This window comes from Chiroxiphia lanceolata, chromosome 3, assembly GCF_009829145.1.
Source record: "Chiroxiphia lanceolata isolate bChiLan1 chromosome 3, bChiLan1.pri, whole genome shotgun sequence".
Lineage (NCBI taxonomy): Eukaryota > Metazoa > Chordata > Aves > Passeriformes > Pipridae > Chiroxiphia > Chiroxiphia lanceolata.
Window position 1 is genome coordinate 77090840 of NC_045639.1, and position 18947 is coordinate 77109786.

At 35.7% G+C, this 18947-nt stretch overlaps 1 long non-coding RNA gene across 1 annotated transcript in view; it reads right to left on the reverse strand.

The window, feature by feature from the left end:
* LOC116784506 overlaps positions 1-18947 on the reverse strand; it is a 50471-nt gene that overhangs the window by 13630 nt on the left and 17894 nt on the right. Inside the window, exon 2 of the long non-coding RNA XR_004356100.1 lies at positions 1718-1796. This is a non-coding gene — a long non-coding RNA (uncharacterized LOC116784506). The remainder of the gene's footprint in view (positions 1-1717; positions 1797-18947) is intronic.

The following is an 18947-nucleotide window of genomic DNA, read 5'->3' on the forward strand; positions in this document are numbered from 1 at the left end:
TGAGCACAGGTACAGGGAACAAGTACAGGACTGGAAATTTGTGTATGGCAGACTGCCCAGTAACTAAATATACTTCTTTTTAAATGCATAATCCTCACTTCAGTAGCTGCTTCCTTTGAAATTTGGCTGGGAACTGAGTGTTTTAGACTGGGCCTAAAACACAAACTAATACTTGTCCACTTAACATGCTCTGTGTGGACAAGGCTTAAGTTTTCACAGAGCTCCAATAAAAGCAGTGATACTTGGTCTGGACACAACTGCAGAGAGTAATGCGGACATAGTTGAATTGTTATAACTTTGATGCTTCTTAATTTCACTAGGCAAAAGGCCAATTGCTGGAGGAGCTATCTAAGGGGACACAAGATTTAATGGTGATACGATCAGTAAAAGTGTCACTCACTGAGCTGGGGAAGATGCATATTTTTATTTAGGTATTGTTCAAAAGTGAATTAAAGTAATTTTACACCATGCATTGAACAGTCATCAGATGGCTGTTGGCTGCTTTCAGCTTGAGCTGGATTTAACTGTCAACTTAAAAATGAGAGATTTAAATCCCTGCAAATGAATTCTAATATAATTTCTGTGTGGTAGCAAGTGAATACCTTTAATTTTGAAATAACTTCAATGAAATTCTCTGCATTCAAGTCATCTTGTTATTTCACAGAGTAAAAATAGCAGAATCTAGAAAGAAAGTAATAGCAAGTTTATCTTGCTTTCTTTCATTGTACAATTACAGGTGCTGTGGATGATACCAGAGATCCTGAAATTAAGTATGGGGCAAGTCTTAGAGGAGCTGGAAGGCTTCTCTTAGTATTTTATGTTTTCTTTCCAGTGCCTAATGAATTCTGTATTTTTTTCATTCTCCCTGTGTATGTCCTCTACATGATTATTAGTAAGCTATTTAACATACGCATATTTACAACACAGATTTTTCTCACTATATGCTATCTTTGCACATGCTGAAGAGATACTTTATATGTGGCAAAAAGAGAGCTTTGCTCACAAAGCGACATTACTTTTGTCAGGTCAAAGGCTAAGCTGAGAAAAAACACTGGTTTGCTGGCATGGTTCTATCCATCATACAGATTTTGCCAACTTGTACCAGTCAAGCAGTGCAATTTTATATCCATAGAATTTTTTCCTAACATAACCACGTTGACAGAACATTATAGTCTTACCTACGGAGTACATCTGTTCCGTGTGTTGCAGCTGATTCAGACGACTTGTGATCTGTAACTCCTACCTCCCAATTTATTCATGTAGTTCAGGAGTTGAGGATCTTGCATTTTTTCCCTTTGTTTATTTCTTTCAAGTCTCTTGGAGAGACTCTAGAATAGAAATTTACCTAATACTTATTAACAATTATGAAGATAATGAAAGAAAAAAAAACCCAAAAAACCAAAAGCACAGCAGAATCTAAACCTTTAAACTTTATGCAGGTGACAAAGAGCTGGAAATTTGCTTTAGGGACAAGGACTGTCTTTTTATAGAACAATATATCTGTGATTTAATTTCCCTTAGGAAGTCTCAGTCTAATCTAGGTGTTTTCACCCTGGCACGTATCAGAACTAAATTCTCTACTATTATGGATTGTTGAGGTTTGTCTGAAAGCCTGCCACAGTGTAGCAACAGCAGTGTCTCAAAACAGAGCAATCATAATTTGAGGATGCTAACATGAAGAGAATTAATCTGCCAGCCCCATGGACTGATTCCTCACCTGCTCAGGCTGAAGTGTCATCTATAGGGCCAGGTTTGACCAACATCACCACATCAGTCAGTGAACACTCTTTTAATGGCTGTCAGCAAGGGGAAAAATGACAGAGAAAAGGCAATTAGAGTTAGAAAAGTGTTGTTTGAAAAATTACTTTTGTACTTGATACTTCCGTGAATGTGAAAAGTATGGTCTGTAGTCTGTTAGGTTTAAGAATAGCCAGAAGTAGAAAGATACTTTCTCAAAGTCAGCACAAACTTAATAGAGGCAGAAATTTACATTCTGTGAGACAGAAACAGGGATAACAGAGGAAAAAGGGTTAAACAAAATTAGATATAGTGACAGGTGAGTAAAAGTTAGCTACCTAAAGTATTTTTCTAGTCCTACCATGGGCCAGTTGCTAATGCTTAAAGTAAGGAATATGTTTATGAATAGCAGGGACTAGAGGGGGATGGCTGTGATATGTGATACCACATGATAACACACCAGACAGTTTATCTATCAGCAGGGCTGATAGAAGTCAAGAGCAGTAGCTCACGTTAATGAAGAAAACTTCAAAATTACCGAAAGGCCAAGGAGAGAGGCTTTGCTGGTGGCACTGCAGCAGGAGGAGACCTTACTTTCTCCCAGTGATTGGTTTTGAATGGTGTTCTGCCACGTCTGTACTTAGCCCATATCACTGCAGTGATAGCACTTGTGGTAGAACGCCTGCCAGGGAGGTCTACTGGCTTGTAAATCTCTTTCATTCCTAAATGATACCAAGAGAACTGACCGCAGCACCACTCACTTAAGAAGAGTGATAAACCCTCTCCTGGACCCTTATTGCTAAAAGCATTGTTTGCAGGAAGCAAGGGAACTCAGAAGGTGAACAAGGAACAAGAAACTGAGAACGAGTTAAAAAATATCCGGTCCAACAGCAAGGTTGTTTGTGTCAGATATCCTGTTTTTGCTAGGCAGGTTTGGCTGTGTTAGCAATTCTCTTTCAGTTTTTGGATTGCTCTGCATATGGTAGCAGAGTTAAACCTTGTCACCTTTGAATGACATAGTTCAGTTTAATGCTTGTAAGGTGAACAGTTCATTGCAGCTCTAATGCAACATTCTGATGCTCTTGAGGCAAAGATCAATAATTAATGTTCCACTAGAGACCTTAATGGCACAGTTACCATCACACATTGTTGTGTTTTATAATGACATCTCTCATGAAACCAAAAACTTATAAAAGCATAATAGTGGTAATGCTTGAAGGAAGCAAGTTAACAAAAAAACCTCAGTATCCTCCCTCCTATCCCCTGCTGTCTCCTTCTTCCCAACAGTAGATGCTTGCATCTGTGATAGGGATCCTAAGGCAAAGCAAGCATTAGCTGGTTGGTATTATAGAACACTAGGTAAAATAGTACAATGGGTAAGAAAAATACAAGCGTGCATCATGCCGTGTAAAGACAGTGCATTCTCACACAGAGAAAATTCACAGTGTGCTGTCAGATGTGTTTGCATCATGAAGACCTAACAAACTTAGGTGGATATGTCCTCCAGCCATAAGCAGGATCTCAAAAGCTTATGCATTGAACGTGCAGAAAGTGATAAACCAGCAAACTCCTTTCTGGCACTCTTTATTCTTTTTAAAAAGCATTTCATTGTTGTTGTTCCCTTGACAACAAATTTCCATTGTATCAAATGTAGCACAGTATAGATCATTCATCATTAAAGTTTTACCTTTACACTCCAGTCAAATATCAGTAAGAGGGATTGACATTCACAAATGGTCACTTTAGCCAGGGGGACCAAGTACCTTTAGGCTTCCTCTGTAGTGGGTGATAAGGGAGCACCTAGATATAGGCTACTGCTCTGAATCCTTTCAAAGCAGGTCCTCTAGCAGGTGTTTCTAAGTTGGAATCTAATTTTCACTTTTTCATCCATCCAACAGTATTTTTTCCCTAAGTATGCAAAACAAATTTTTTAAGCCTCATTGTATAAGCATGCTCTGAGGACAAACAATTTCACTGAGATTTTGAACCATCCCCAGGCATTCAGCTGGAATGTCTGAACTGGATGATCAGAGAGCAATTTCCAGCTTTGAGGTCTTGATTGCTCCATCTTTCCCTATGAACTCCTTTTCTTCTTAAAGGAAATGTGTGTATGTATACAGGACTGGATCTGCAGTGCACTCTGGGAGACATTCTGCCTGGCATGAGTGGGTAAGGACCATGAAACATGAACATACCTTTTTGCTAGTTTGGACATAGTCAATGGATGAAGTGTTCTGCTTCCTGCCTTTCTCTCTTGTGCATCCAGCCACAATGAATGATTTTGCCCTTGGTGAAAAATGAAAAACAGGTTTCTTATGCCAATGTACTTCTGCAAGGAATGACTTCACTTGTGTACAAATAAACAAAAGTAACTAATGAAACTATTCTTCATTGGTTAATCCTGTCAGACTTAATATATTATACAAACCATTCCTTGTGAAGGCTTAACATATTATTTCATCAAGCAATAAATGTTGTAGTGAAAAGCACCCCAAGTTAGTCACCCTCAGTGTGTTTCTCAAAAGAAGAAAATTAATAAGGTAAATTTTACTTGAGCTTTTAATGATGATGTTACACATGAAAGGAGTGACCCTAATATTGCAGTCCCCAAATCAAAGGAAATGCATGCATAGTAAGTTTTAATGTATGTTACTGTCATTCTTCTTCGCAAGTTTGTTTCATTTTAAGAAATTTTATCTTTCAGCCTTCTTGAACAAGTAGTACAGAGTATAATGTCCCACCAAAATAATTTCAAGTCCTCTAAGCCTTGATTCCTGCAGTTCTGAAATATTTGGCTGATGAAACATGAAATTGCCCAGGCATTCAGCGCTAAGATTTAAGTTGTGTTTCTGGTAGCATATTGACTATGGACCAAAGTGGAATCATTGCAATGCTGAGATTTCATGTGCTAAAAATACAAGTATATTGTTGCAGAATAACGTATGAACGTACCTCATGTTACATCAGGTGTGTTGGCCCAAAGATAGTAAGAGGATCTGGATTTTTTTCTATCTTTACACTACTTCATGGTGGTATAAACAATGCAACTTTTTGTCTGAGACACTCAGTGTACATTGTATTATTGAATGTGCTTTCTCTGAAACTTCATATTATATTTAGAGTTATTGCTGTAGATTATGTTCATGAAAATTTTTAAAACTTATGTCAATATAAATTCAAAAGAGGGTATTTTATTGAAGCATTTAAATGATGTGGTAAACTGAATGGTAAAGGACCAGCAGACAATGTTTGCTGTGACAACTACATACTGGTTTTACACTGCACATACCCATTTTAAACAGCAACCAATGTCTAGCCAACTATTGAATCCAAAAACTGGTGTGAGCAACTACAGTGACTAATATGGATTACAGAGGCAAATAAATTCATTTTGAGACAAGAAATAAGGATATCAATAATAAATAATATCCCCATACCAATGCAGGATCCATGTAATACATATAATATATGATAGACTTGGTACACAATTTATAAAGTTTTTTCTGAAGAAAAAACACATGGAAAGATACTTATATTTATGTACTAAAATATAGGAGATTATATAGAATATTCTTGTAACACAGATGCATTAACAAACAATGCAAAATATTCATATAAGAATATCTGTTGATTCACACCATAACTATGTCAGTCGTGGGTTACACCACTGACACCTGCTTGGGACATTCCTGTCCAAGCTATACTGTTCATTTTTCCAGCACTTTAGTTGTACTAATGCAACTCATTATGGGACCACGCTGATATGATCCATTATAAAAATAAAAAAAGTATACCAAAGTAAATTGGGTTTTAACTTCAGCTTTATCATGTAATAATTTTTCCTTGAAAAGACTTCATCATGTGTAAAATATTGTGTTTCCCACCCTTTTTAGCTGTCAGGCTGTATAAAGTTCTTTGAAAACCAGATGGCAATTGCCATCTTCATTAATATCTTCTATGAGCTGGACAGTGCTTTCCTGTACCACTGCCTTTTGAAAGAATTCTCAATTCCAGTAAATAGCTGAAGTGAATTGCAAAAAAGCAGTGGAGATGATGAGCTGGATGTAACATTGCTTTGGTATCTTCTTTCTGACTTCTGTCATTTATAATGTCTTTACCAGGGGACAACCATCAAAGAACTTTATTTGTTCTGATAATATAGAATGAGAATTAAAAAGCAGAAAGGACAATCACATCTGCTCAGTGCTAGGTCTGTGTCAGCGTGTTCTTATGCAAAATGTCATCTCTCTCCTATTGTCTGACTCAGGAAGAATACAGTTTTCCAGCCTCAATACTTAGAGTTCCACTTCTATTTTAGTGCCAGCTCAGTAGCCAGACCTTAGCACAATTTCTAAGAATGTGGTTTGGGTATCTTCTGTGCTTAGTAACTCTAAGACTACTTAGCAGTAATTGGTACATCTATGCTATTATGATGGAAGGTGGGTACAGAAGAGGCCAAAGGACAACTGCTATCTAATTTGTGGTCTTTTCCTGTCAGAGACTCTACAGGAGGAAGGAACTCAGAAATGCTACATGAGTAAATTGAAAAAAAACCACCCATTTTCCAATGTAATCAAGAGGTCAGGAGCAGGTTCTCCTGTCACATTTTTAATTGCTCTAAGGAAAAATCTGGCCTAGGACTAAGTCTAAGTAAGGGAGGGACCCTAAAATATATACTTGAATTTCCTGCATAGCCAGTTCAGACTTCAAAGGCCAGCAAAGGCCACCTGGCCAACTTATCTCAAGATAACTTAAGACATTTTTCAGCTGGTGCCTAAAGTATAAATGCTGTTAAAGGATGTAAGACTAGATCCTTATTGCCACTAACACTAGAGACAATGTGAAAAAAACCCCTCACCTTGATTTCCCCTGGACTTCTGTGCTTATCTGGGGGATTATAACTGGTTTAATCCTATGCCTGTTCTTTTAAGAAAGCAGTGATGATATGAATAATAAAAATATAAATTACTATATGTTGAAGTGTTGAAATTAAATACAGAATGGTCTAATCAGAAAAGAAAAATATCGTAGTAAGCGCTGAATTTTTGGATTCCAAAAACTGGATATGAGAAAAAGAAAAACTGCTAAGTTTAATCAAAGCCTTGGGCTGACAGATACTGGAAAACCCCCTTTTTCACTGACCTCATCTCTGTGGATTCTTCCTACCTTCTTCAGGAGGATGTAAAGAACATGATGTTATCACATGTCCTGCCCCAGCCAGAGAATCCACATCCTAATCTCATTAGATCTCTGAATAAAACCCATTGTGTTCCCCCCCTGCATATGTATACTCTGTATCCCTTGTTCAATACCTAATCCCCCTGTAAAGTACTCAAGATAAAATAGGGTTTTTCCATGAGGTAATTCCTAAAACCCCAAAAATGTGTTAACCTGGGTTTTCCCCTTACCTCATCTTTGTGAAACCCACCAATTTTAATACCATGAATATATAAACCCCGTTAAATATTTAAACCCCAAACTCTTGAAATATGAACTTGTGAGTCCAAATAAAGGATTACAGTTTCTGCCTCCAAACTGGGATTTTGTTAGTTTATTGACTGCCTACACTGAATCATCTTTCCTTGTATTATTCCGTTTTCTGTTTCATTTTCTGTAAATAAACTGAAATTTAAATTTTCTGTAAAGAAACTGAAATATGACTTACTATTAGTAGTTCTGAGGCATCTCAAAGAAGACATCTTAAGTCCTGTACCATAATCTGGGACACTGACTATTCTCTTGATCCACTTGGTTTGATTTTTCTAATGGCTTCATTATGGGCAGTGACAACACACTTTTATTCATCTGTTTAGAGTCTTTTTGTACAAATTGAACTATGAGATACTTAAGAGAAGATGTTTTTATATATTTTAGATTCCTTAATTGGAAAAGGGTTTAATATAAAATTAGACAATATCAATAATCTTCATGTGATGACAAAGTGGTGAATGTTTTTCAAAATATGTAGAAGATTGTTGACATTTGTCCTCAGTTTTTGGTACTAACGAGCAAGAACAAAATAGTAAGATTGTAATGGTGCTACAAAGTAGCACGTTAACTTGTCAGAAAGGGACTTATACCACAATTGCGTTCAGCTCAGCAAACTAAAAATAAAAAAATGTTCTAAACTGAAGAATCTGAATGTCATTTCTTTCAACTGCTTTTGCTGAAGTGCAATCCTGAATTGTGATGCAAAGTTATTGATAAAGAGGCTTAATTTCCTCTAGGTCAGCTTGCATTCTGCTTGGGAAATATCTTGAAATTAGACAGAAATTGGTGATCAGACATCTGAAAATAGAAACATTAACATTTTTTTGGCTTTTGAATCTTGAACATAGGATCAAGATATCCAAAATTTTGCAAGAATTAGATAATTCTGCAAAAGAAAGGAAATTATGTTTTGGGCTTAATTCAGTGGGGTAAATATAGGCAACTTCTACAACTTGAGATGCTTGAAGATATCTGAGTCAGATACAGGACTGAAATACAACAGTGTATGTGTAGTAGATTCTTACTAATGCCCCATTCCTGGAAATGTTCACGACCAGGTTGGATGGGGCTTTGAGTAACCGGGTCTAGTGATGGCCCATGGCAGTGGGATTGGAACCTGATGATTTTTAAGGTCCCTTCCAACCTGAACCATTCCATGTTTTTATGATTCTGTGATACATGTATGGAAGACCAGAGTTCTTCTGGAGTATTATCAGAGGATAAGTAGTATATCAGGATACATCAGTAGAAGGAAAATAGTGCTACAGACACATTTCCAGGTAAATGAATGCAGATACTTATTTTTGGTGTAAATAATCTGGAAAAATGAAAATGTCAAGACATCTTTTCTTCTGAAGAAGAAAAAGGTTTCAAAGAAAATGCAAAGAGTAACAGGTATTCAGCAACCCAAATTCAGAAAAGAAGTAACATAAAGACACGTACTTTCTGTAGATATTTTATAGTGAGGTATTTGTTGTCTAAACAACATCAAGAATCTTGAATCTTTTGGCAGTCTCTGATTGAATCAGATTATAGTCTTTTATTTATGGCTCAATTATGTCCTTCATTTATGAAAAACTGTTGAAGTATATACAGTGATTTAGGTAAACAGAATGTCATCTTTCTTACGAAGGTGCTTCAAGTTATTTGGGAGAGTTCTTAAGCTAACCACCAAATGTTGTAAATATAATTTAAGTATTTTATGCCTGCAGGGCATGGATCTGTGTTACTAATGAATGATTGAGATTTTTTTTTATTAATCAACATTTGTAAACAGGATCAGACATAACACTGACTCTTGAGGTACACCACTACTTACTGGCCAAACCAGTCTTTGTTTCACTGACCACCACTACCTGGACACAGCCATTTAGTCAGTTTTCAGTCTACCTCACTGTCTCCTTATCCAGTTCATACATCAACAGTGTGTCTAAGAGGATCTCATTGGAGACAGTGTCAAAGGCCTTACTGAAGTCCAGGTAGATAACATCCACTGGTCTCCCTTCATCTACCATGCAACTCATTTCATCATAGAAGTTTATCATGCTGATCAAGCTTGACTTCCCCTTGATGAGGCTCTGTTGACTATTCCTGATGACTTGTCTTTCATGTGCCTGAAAATTCTTTCCAGGATTAGCTGCTTCATTATCTTTTCAGGGATCAAGATGAGGCTGACTGGCATGTAGTTCCCTGTGTCCTCCCATCTTGAGGATAGGAGTAGAATTTGCTTTCCTCCAGGCACTTCCAGTTACCATGATTGTTCCAAGACTATCAGGAGTGGCCTTGCAGTGATATCTGCCAGATGCCTCAGTGCTGATGTGTACATCCCATCACAGGCCATGAACTTATCCATGCATTAAATATTCTCTGAGCATATCCTTTTCCACCAAGGGTACGTCTCCCTTACTTCACATTTTTCCATGGTAAAAAATCAAAGCAAACCAAAATGCAAACAAAAAGCTCTGAAACAACTGCAGTCTATAAGTCAGTTATCTATATATAAAAAAATGGATTACTTGTGAATGTAACATTTTTATGCTGGTTGCAGTCCTAATAATAAAGTAAAATTGCTTATGAATAATTAAAATAAGATTGAATTCAAGAAAATTCCTTTGCTTATTTGTATAATCTGCTGTAACAGGCAGGTAAGTAACATAACATTCCATACTGCTGTAGAGTTTTGCTGTAAAATTGAACTCCTTAATGTGCAAACACTGCAATGCAGTCAAGATGAACATCCAGCATAGGAAATGAGCTCAGGTGTCTGTCCTCTCTGTACTCCAGTTTCCTTAGCCCAGTCTGAAGAGCACTGGAACCAAAATGCCAATTTCCTACACTGCTCTTCAGTCATTACCATCAAGATAGAACTTCCGTGGTAGAATGTGTCTGGCTTAATCTACACAGGGTGTTCAGACCACACAGAGAAAGTAATGAGAGCCATTGGAAGTAAACATTATTGGATTTCGAGCAAGAATAGCCCTTAAGTACTTCAATTCAATTTTGATGCTGTATTTTGCTTTATTGCAGCTTGACCCATACAACACCAGACCTACTTTTAAATGACCATTTGTCTACAGCAAGAAGTGCACTGTCATACAGCCCTCTGTACCTCCACTGATTACTGTGATATGCAGAAGACTGAAATTGATGATATCACTTTTCGTTTTGTCAGTAGAAGCTCTAATTTAAGTTTATTTGCAGACACGTACATGGGGAGGTTACCTAAGTAATTCTGGCCTTGCAAGACTCCACATCCTGAAGAGTCCCTAGTTACCTGTCAAATTCCACCCTTAACCATCTGTTAGATTCCTCATAGCTCCATCTGCAAATGTTACCAACTTCTCACTTCGTTATTTCTTGTATTCAGCAATTACTTATGTCATGTCCAGTGGTTTCTCCTGATCTATTTGCTTAGTTTAATCTCAGGCTAGGGTCATTTGTCTGTGTCCTTTAATGGAGGGATTCATGGGAAAGGGCTCTGAGAAGAGCTATATCAGAATATATCCTGGAAATGAATCCACCTTTGGGCACCGGTACCTTAGATCAGTGATGGACAAATCTTTTGCTCTGTGGACCTTTAGCAACTATGAAAACATTTCATAGATTACTAAACACCATTCTCATGATTTAATTTAAAACAGTGGGGAAGCAAAGGAACAAACAAACAAACAAACAAAACCACTCTAGAAGTTGAATGGACAAGTTCTTTTTTTTAGGAAGTGCAGATAAAGGTGAAATCATCATAAAACATATGACTGAAAGCAACTGCTCTATATATTACAAGTAGTTGGACAAGATATATCAGTTAGGTCTATGTTGCTGATTTCATTCTGGCCAACATTTTTAATTGTAGCTATGGGTTGCATCCCTATTCACTTATCAAATCTGTAGCATTAGGAATTTGAGGGAACCTTAAGGTGAGTCAGAATAGCTAATAATGGAGACAAATGCAAAAATATGAAATCAAATTCTTGCTTATTCAGCTCACTATCATTGTGACTGTATCAAATTATTCTGTAAAATTTTGCTACCACATTTAAAGGAAGCAACAGCAAAACATCTGTCCATTCCCCATTTGGTCTAGATCAATCTGCTTTTCCTCAGATCTGATAAAGAAGCAGAGTGCCTCAAAGATTAGTTTTTTTCGACTTGTCTAAGTTTTACTTGGCTCCCCGCCAAGTCCCCAGATTCAGCACAAAAATACCTCCGTCAAAGCACTAAGGAAAAAAAAGCTATGAAAAATCCAGACTAGCCAAACTGTCTGAACACAAACGTATTTAAGTATATTACAGTTGAAATACCATATAAAATTCCAAAAGGGAAAGGGAAGAGGGAAGGAAAAAGGAACAAAACCAGAATAAAATATACACGATCAAAACCTCAAGATCTAGCAACTAAGGAATTAGCAAAAGAATATCTTACTGCTCTCCTTGGGACAACAGAAATCGTACTGGATGACCACCGGCACCCTCCGCCTCCCAAGATCCACAAGGCCTCACCAGGCCCCACTCCCCCACACAGCAGACCCGACAGCAGGGAACCCGCACCTCCAGAGCCCCTGGAAGGGAAGAGAGCGAAGGCCTCTCCTCCCTTCTTCTTTATAGTCCTGGCTTATGTAAAAATCATAGGGAATACTGGGTAGTACGGCCACTTCCTTGGTTACAAACTGGTCACCAAGGAAGGCAGAGACTAAAACTACTGCACCACTATATCCATTTAAAAGAGATGACCTCTCCATAGAATTTTGCCTCACTTATCTCTTTACCATCCTAATGAAGAGAGGATTATGAGGAGGACATTGACAATGCTTCCATTGTTTTTAGAGAAAACAAAGGATAATTGACTTAATATGAAGAATGGAGAGAGGTTACATATTAGGATTAATCTTCTAACTGTGAGGATAGAGAAGATTACTCAGGTGATGTCCTGGTAAAACTTCTTCATACTCACTATCAGCACATTCAGTGTATGTCTGTAGGTACATCAGAATCTAAACTGTGCTTAAAAATATCTTTGTATAAAGGAGATATAGAAAATATTGTATTTTTATGAAAGGAAATGTATAGTGTATCTCTAAAACTTATTTTCAGCCATGTATTTATATGATAGGATTTTCTGGTTTTTTTCTAGTGTTGTCCTTAGAGAATCTAACCCATTCTAATTTAGTTTTGCAAAGTAAGACTTTGGGTCAGTATCTGTAAAGGAATAAATATGTCATTTAATTCTTTGGACAGACAACAAGTGGATTTTCTATGCCCTCTTTAACTCTATCTTGTTTGCTTTTGACCCCATTTAATTAGCAAAACATTTCTTTCAAATCTAACATATAAACTAAGCTTTCTCTCAGATATTAAAAATATTATCACTGTGCATTGTTGTTAGATTTATGGTTCAGTGCCAGCCTAACTGACACAGAAAAATTTAGTACCCAGAAGAATCTGAATAGAAAACTAAGGGAAGAGCTTGTTTTCTTTAATTATTGAATTCATACAAATTATAATTAACATAATGCTTAGAATATAATTATACTACCATACAATAATTTATCTTGTGTTTATGTACCATGTTCAATTTACTTTTGTTAACCCCTAACCTGCACATTATGACTTGGCATTACACATTTGTAATAGCAGATGTTCATTTTATTTTTGTAATTACCTGAATATGAGATCTAGGGTAATTATTTGTATAACTTCATTAATAATATACAGTTTCAAAACATTGCCAAAGGAAAAAAAAGTATCAATTTAAGAACATTTCCTATACTAAATGTATCTGTTTTTAATTAACTGTAACCTGCTGTTTGAAAAAAACAGTGGAAACAAATGAAATTAGAAATAAACAGGAATTCCAGCAGAGCTATTTCATGCAAAGAATACTAGAAATAGTGAATAAATTGTCAAGAGCAATGACGCGATCAGTATAAATGGATTTGCGGAGGAGAAGGGAGAAATTAAAGCTGCAGTGGCAATATGGAAGAGTGAGAAGGAAATAAATTTAGAGAGCTTGCATGCCTGGGTCAAGCAACCTGACTTAGTAAGTAATTACTTATTAATGTGTTTCCCTCACCAGGCCTGTATGTAGATTCACAGTTTTACCATCAAAATCATTTGTTAACATAACAAAAGTTCAGACAGGGTCAAATTCAAGGTCCAAAAGTTCAACCTAGGGAAGAGATCTTTCATTCTGGAGGCAGATGGTGCAGCAGTTGTTGGGTGATTGGTGATTTGTTTACTATAAATGCTGACCTAGCATTCTCAGTGGCATGCTTGGAGATTTAGAAAAGGAAATAATTCAATTACTCGGTACAGCAAGCCTGCCACAGGTCATGGCCATTAGTGGCCTACTAAGCTTTTTTATTTGATACAACCTCATAGAGGAAAGTCTTTTTGCTGATGGTAGCAAAAGATAACATTTCATGCACCACATTTCTTTAATTTAGAGACCTTGGTTTTTAGAAAAAGTGGACTAATAATTAAGAAAAATAAAATGCTACTTAGGTAATTTTAAAGGTATTTGAGGCTTGATTGGGATATCATGATATGATCTAAATATCTGCAGTAATTAAATATTGCTTTCGGAGGGTTTGTACACTAATTGGCAAATGCATCAACTAAGTAGCACTGGAATGGATTATAGCATCTCTCTCATTTCTTCTGTGTAGAAGGGTAAAAGACTGTGATTTGGAGAAGGGATAAAAAAGCTGCAACACTGACTGCTTTCAAAACATTCCTGAAAGGTTATCAGAAATTTGAAAAAAGTTACATGAAGAAGTATATTTTGAAAGGTTATTTGCACTTTAATGGATGCACATGAGAGATCAATACAAGTAATTGTTTTCCATTATACACTCAGTTTTTACAATGAAACACAACTCAAAAGATCTGTGTGTCTATATGTATATGTATGTGTATATATATATATATATATATAAAATAAGAGGGGTTTTTTGAATATTTCAGCAGTTGGACTGATTTAAATAATTTGTTTAACTGAAAAATACACATTGGCCAAAATCTAACTTTGTTCTATGTTTTTTATTAATGGAAACCAGTTTGGATAGCCCTTTTTGTTTTGTTGCTGTTCTTGTTTGCAGCTAAGAAAATTGAATAAAAACGTCTTTCAAAATTTTAATGAAAAGTAACCTACTAGCATTATTCTGAATTCCTTCTACAGACCCATGTGATCCACATCTCTGTTCTCTTGATATTTGTTTGAAGAATCAGCACTTTTCCTTAATGTGAGAAAGATACCAAGAATAGGAACTTAAAGGAATAAGTCCTATTTTGACATCTTTATGTCAAATATCTGAAGAAATTTTGGAATAATGTCTGCTTAAGCCAATGAGAGTTAGCTACGTGCTAGCATCTGGTTTAGCATTGCTCATGTGAGGAAGGTGCTTACTTATTATCATTATTTATAAAACTATGTATATACTAAGTTTTTGTTTGTTTGTTTGTTTCTGGTTTTGTTTTTTGTTTGTTGGTTTGGCTTGGTTTTTGGTGGGTTGGAGTTTTTTTAAAGTAATTTTAAGGATATGGATCAAAGTTATGATACAGGTAGAATTTTTGTATTCAGATTTTCCCAGTTTGCAAACCTGGGCTTACTCCTCCGGGCTATTACTAAATCTTACTATGACTTAATGACTCATAGCATGAAGTTGGTAATTTATTCAAAATAGATTAGGCCTTCACTGTGTTAGGTGTTTTGTCTCATAGGAAATTTTCAGTACTTTATAACTCACAGTAGATGATCATAATACAAGTTGAATGACATATATGCCTGTGTGACTTTTAAATTGGTTGAAAAGATGAGCTATTGATAGACAGTTATTAAAAGTCACTGTAAACAGCTTAGATTGTCAAATTAGAGAACTGTTTATTGGAAAGAATAGAGAAAAAATTCCCTAAAGATTGCACTAAATAAGAAAAACTATTTCAAAACAGTATAGTACTGCAGCAATGCTTTCCATCTTGGGATTTCACTGCGATGCTCATATTTTTTAGCACATTGTCACAAACCCTTAACTCACAAAATCAAGAGGTTGTCTGTCAATCAAGAATCTGCCTGTCATATTGCCAGAATATTGAAGAATGCTTGGAAAGGTAAATTAAATGTGTTATTAAAACTGAAGACCTAAAAGACAATGCAAAAACATGTAAAATCTTCAGTAAACTTCATGATTGTTAAATGAGTCTATGAGTTTTTAAAACATAGCTCACACTTCCATGACTGCCTGCGGCTGCCAATATACAGAATTGTGGTTCAGTTCACACATATTCCAGGTTTGTCAGTGAAAACAAAATATAACTTGTGTTTCTGACAGAAGGTTTCTACTTCCTATTATTCATCACTTATTTTCCCGATTTGGTTTTAATTAAGAGGATCTTCCATATAGTCATTTTTAGATTTGTCTGTGACAGTCAGTTTTCTTCCTCTTCTTCCACCATTAGCCAAGTCTGAATTCGAATAAGTACACAGGTACGAATATAGTTTCGAAGGAATAGCATTAAGTCTGCCAAATTGACCACTTAGTAGTTACAAAATTCAGAAATGTTTGTGGTTCTGCCTTTTTGAATTTCTTTCTTTCATGTCTGTAATGCAGTCCTTAGTTATGCAACTGCACTATGGGTTGGTTTGGGTTTTTTTCCCCATTAATATTTGCTTCATTCATCACACTACAGGGATCTCCTCCAACTGAGGCTTTATAGTTAAGTAAGCTATTGAAATTTAGAAACATGAAATGGATGTATCATAGGAGTATACCATAGGATCAGGAATGTGATACCAGATGTGAAGACTAGAATCAAAACATTTTGGAAGAAGATTCTAGTTTGTAAGCTTCTGCTGATATTGTTTATATGAAGTAGAACACAGCTTACAGAAGGGATTTCAAATGCCTTTCACACCATCTGTTTATAATAATCCAGGGTCTTTTAGGACTTTGTAAATTTGTTTTTAGCTTTGCCAAATTACCCATATTAAAAAAAAAAAAACCACCACAACATATTTTTCCCAATTTGTGGGTGACTTTCTTCCAGGGTAGCAGAAGGCGCATTCACACCCATTCATCTCTCCTCAAGTTCGTAACTGCAAATTGTCTGCAACTCTAAATTTGCTTTGAAGTATAGGATCTATAACGTTTCAAAGTACAATGTTTTTGGTTTTAAGTGAGAATATGCATTTTTTCTTATTCTATGTCAGCATGCTCATGACTGATATAGGTAAATATTGGCTCAAGACAATAAAAAAGAACTTTGACTTCCATGTTTCACATTAAATGTAAAGTATGGTTTGAGACAGAAACAACAACAAACAGGTTTCAGAAAAGGGAGTATTTAAATATGTATACAAATCACAAGGGATGTGGTACATTTTCCATCTGATCTATTTAGTTTTGCATATATCCCCCATTTTCAGGGTATCTAAGAACAGTATGATCCACAGGTTTGCACATTGGTCAAGATGCATTATCAGATCCCAGAAAACAGCAAATGCTATCAATAAAACATGAAACAAAGTTAATTACAGGTTTCCATTCAGAGTCACCCCGCTGCTCCTGGCCCATTATAATGAATCACTCCACATATGTAGGAGAGATTGACAGAAATTTTATAAACTTTCTATTCTTCGAGTTTTACCTGTATAATAAGTGGCTTCTGTACACTAGAAAAGTGATTTAGTATCAATTTCAAGTAAAATAAGGAATGAATGTTTAAAAGACTGATGAGACACTATTTTTACTGCTCATGATACTGTGACTAACCAATGAGTCAGATGAATGCCTCTGTCATTCTAATTAGTCATTGGATGAACCTCTATTTTTCCTTAAACTCTAATAATTTTTTTAAGTAACTTAGAACTTTTCATCACTTTTTGAATGATGAGACCAGCAACTACTTCTTCAAATGTCCTGCTGGAATAAACGTGTATTACTTGTTTGTCAAAAAGTAAGGTCATTTTATCTTGCCAGTTCCTTTTGAGTCAGTGTTTGGATGTCACTGTCACATCTAGTTTTCTACTTGAAGTTACGTATTTCTGGTATTCAGAGTTTTACAGACCTAAATAGTGAAAAGGTTTTATCCTACTGCAGTCCTTCTTTGTCAAATGTAGTGAAAAGGGCTGGTTATCTTTTACTCCATTTCCATAACCCATTGATTCAATTAGAAAGAATGCTAACTCGTTTTTCAGCACACATTCTTGCAAATTGTCTTAATCTAGCACATTAAATGCATGAAGGTACGTGCACATTCTTCTTCTGATGGATTTGATAACCTCACTTAATGAGTCTTCTAAAAATTCACTGCTATATTGAGACTGGAATGGTGAATATCTGTTCAAATTGTTGCTGTTTGCAGAAGGTTCTATAGGTAAATCAGCATCTTGGGAAAATTACCCCTTGTTTCTTTTTTTTTTTTCCTATTATAATTTTTCTTCCACTTAACCAGAATGCTTTAGCCCTTTATGAAACTAATGAAAAGTGTGTTTTTCATCTGTGTTAAACTATATTAGTAATATCCATTGTTAAAATTTCAAGCATTTGAACAGTGGTGTCAAGTGGTGTTGGCTTATTGTCTGTAATATTAGCACTCATACATATTTTATTTAATATGTCTCAGTGAATTTAACATCTTCTTGTATCTTTAGAATTTTTATTTCTTAAATATAGATTTTTTTTTAATAACATGGATAAATTTCAGAAAGCAAGTTGATATAGTAAAGGTAACACTGTCAGATTTACTGACAGATTTACTGTGAACCTAGCCAGTGATGCAGCTTTTACTTTTTCTGGACTGAAGTGAGGAGTCTAGACTTAGAAGTGTAATTGAACCTTCTTATAATGTAGGAATACACAGGGAGAAATGAGGAGTCGTTTCACCACTGTCAGTTCTTCATTACCCACTGGCTACCTACTCATCAGTGTTGCTAAAGAATGGAAAAACTGCTGGTAAAATCATATAACTCAGTGACTGTAGGGATTTTGGGGTTCTTTTTGCATTTTATTGACATAATGGAAGTCTGATGCACCTGCTAGCTGAAATGGTGTCTTTGGTTTTGGTATTCTGAGTGAATCTGCATTTTTAAAGACTATGAATCATCACAATGGCAAGTAAGTTCCCCCTAAATGCTATGATACTATTGGAAATTTCATCTCTCCATATGACTTTGCATTGTCCATTGCTTTGAGCTACACCTCAGTGGCCCAAGTTTTTTCTTCTTTAAATTAAAAGAAGAAGTGAAGATTTGGGAGTAACATATTGACAAAACTGAGATTTATCTCAGAGGTGCCTCTCTCAGTAACTGACATAGAACAATATAGACTTTCAGAATAATTTAGAGAAATGCATCTAATCAAACAACCGTATTTAAATTCTGATGTGATATTAACACAATTTGGTGTCTAAAGAGAAAATAGTCATCTTTTCTTCTGGTATAAGTATGTGGACGTATGTATTTGCAGCCACATGGATTTCAAGCCACCATATCCCAGACTCAATGTATATAATATCTATCTTGAAGAAGTCCGGCCTCTATATAAAAATTCATCTAAATAAAAGCTTTCATTAACTTCAATGTCATATTTTTAAAGAGATAATTAGAGAAATTTTGACATTTATAGTTTTTTAGTAGAAAGGTAGTTGATATGTGTGGTGTTTGACAAACTAAGATTAATAGTTATACTTATTTCATAATCATGTTGGAAAAAAAAAATCTGCGTT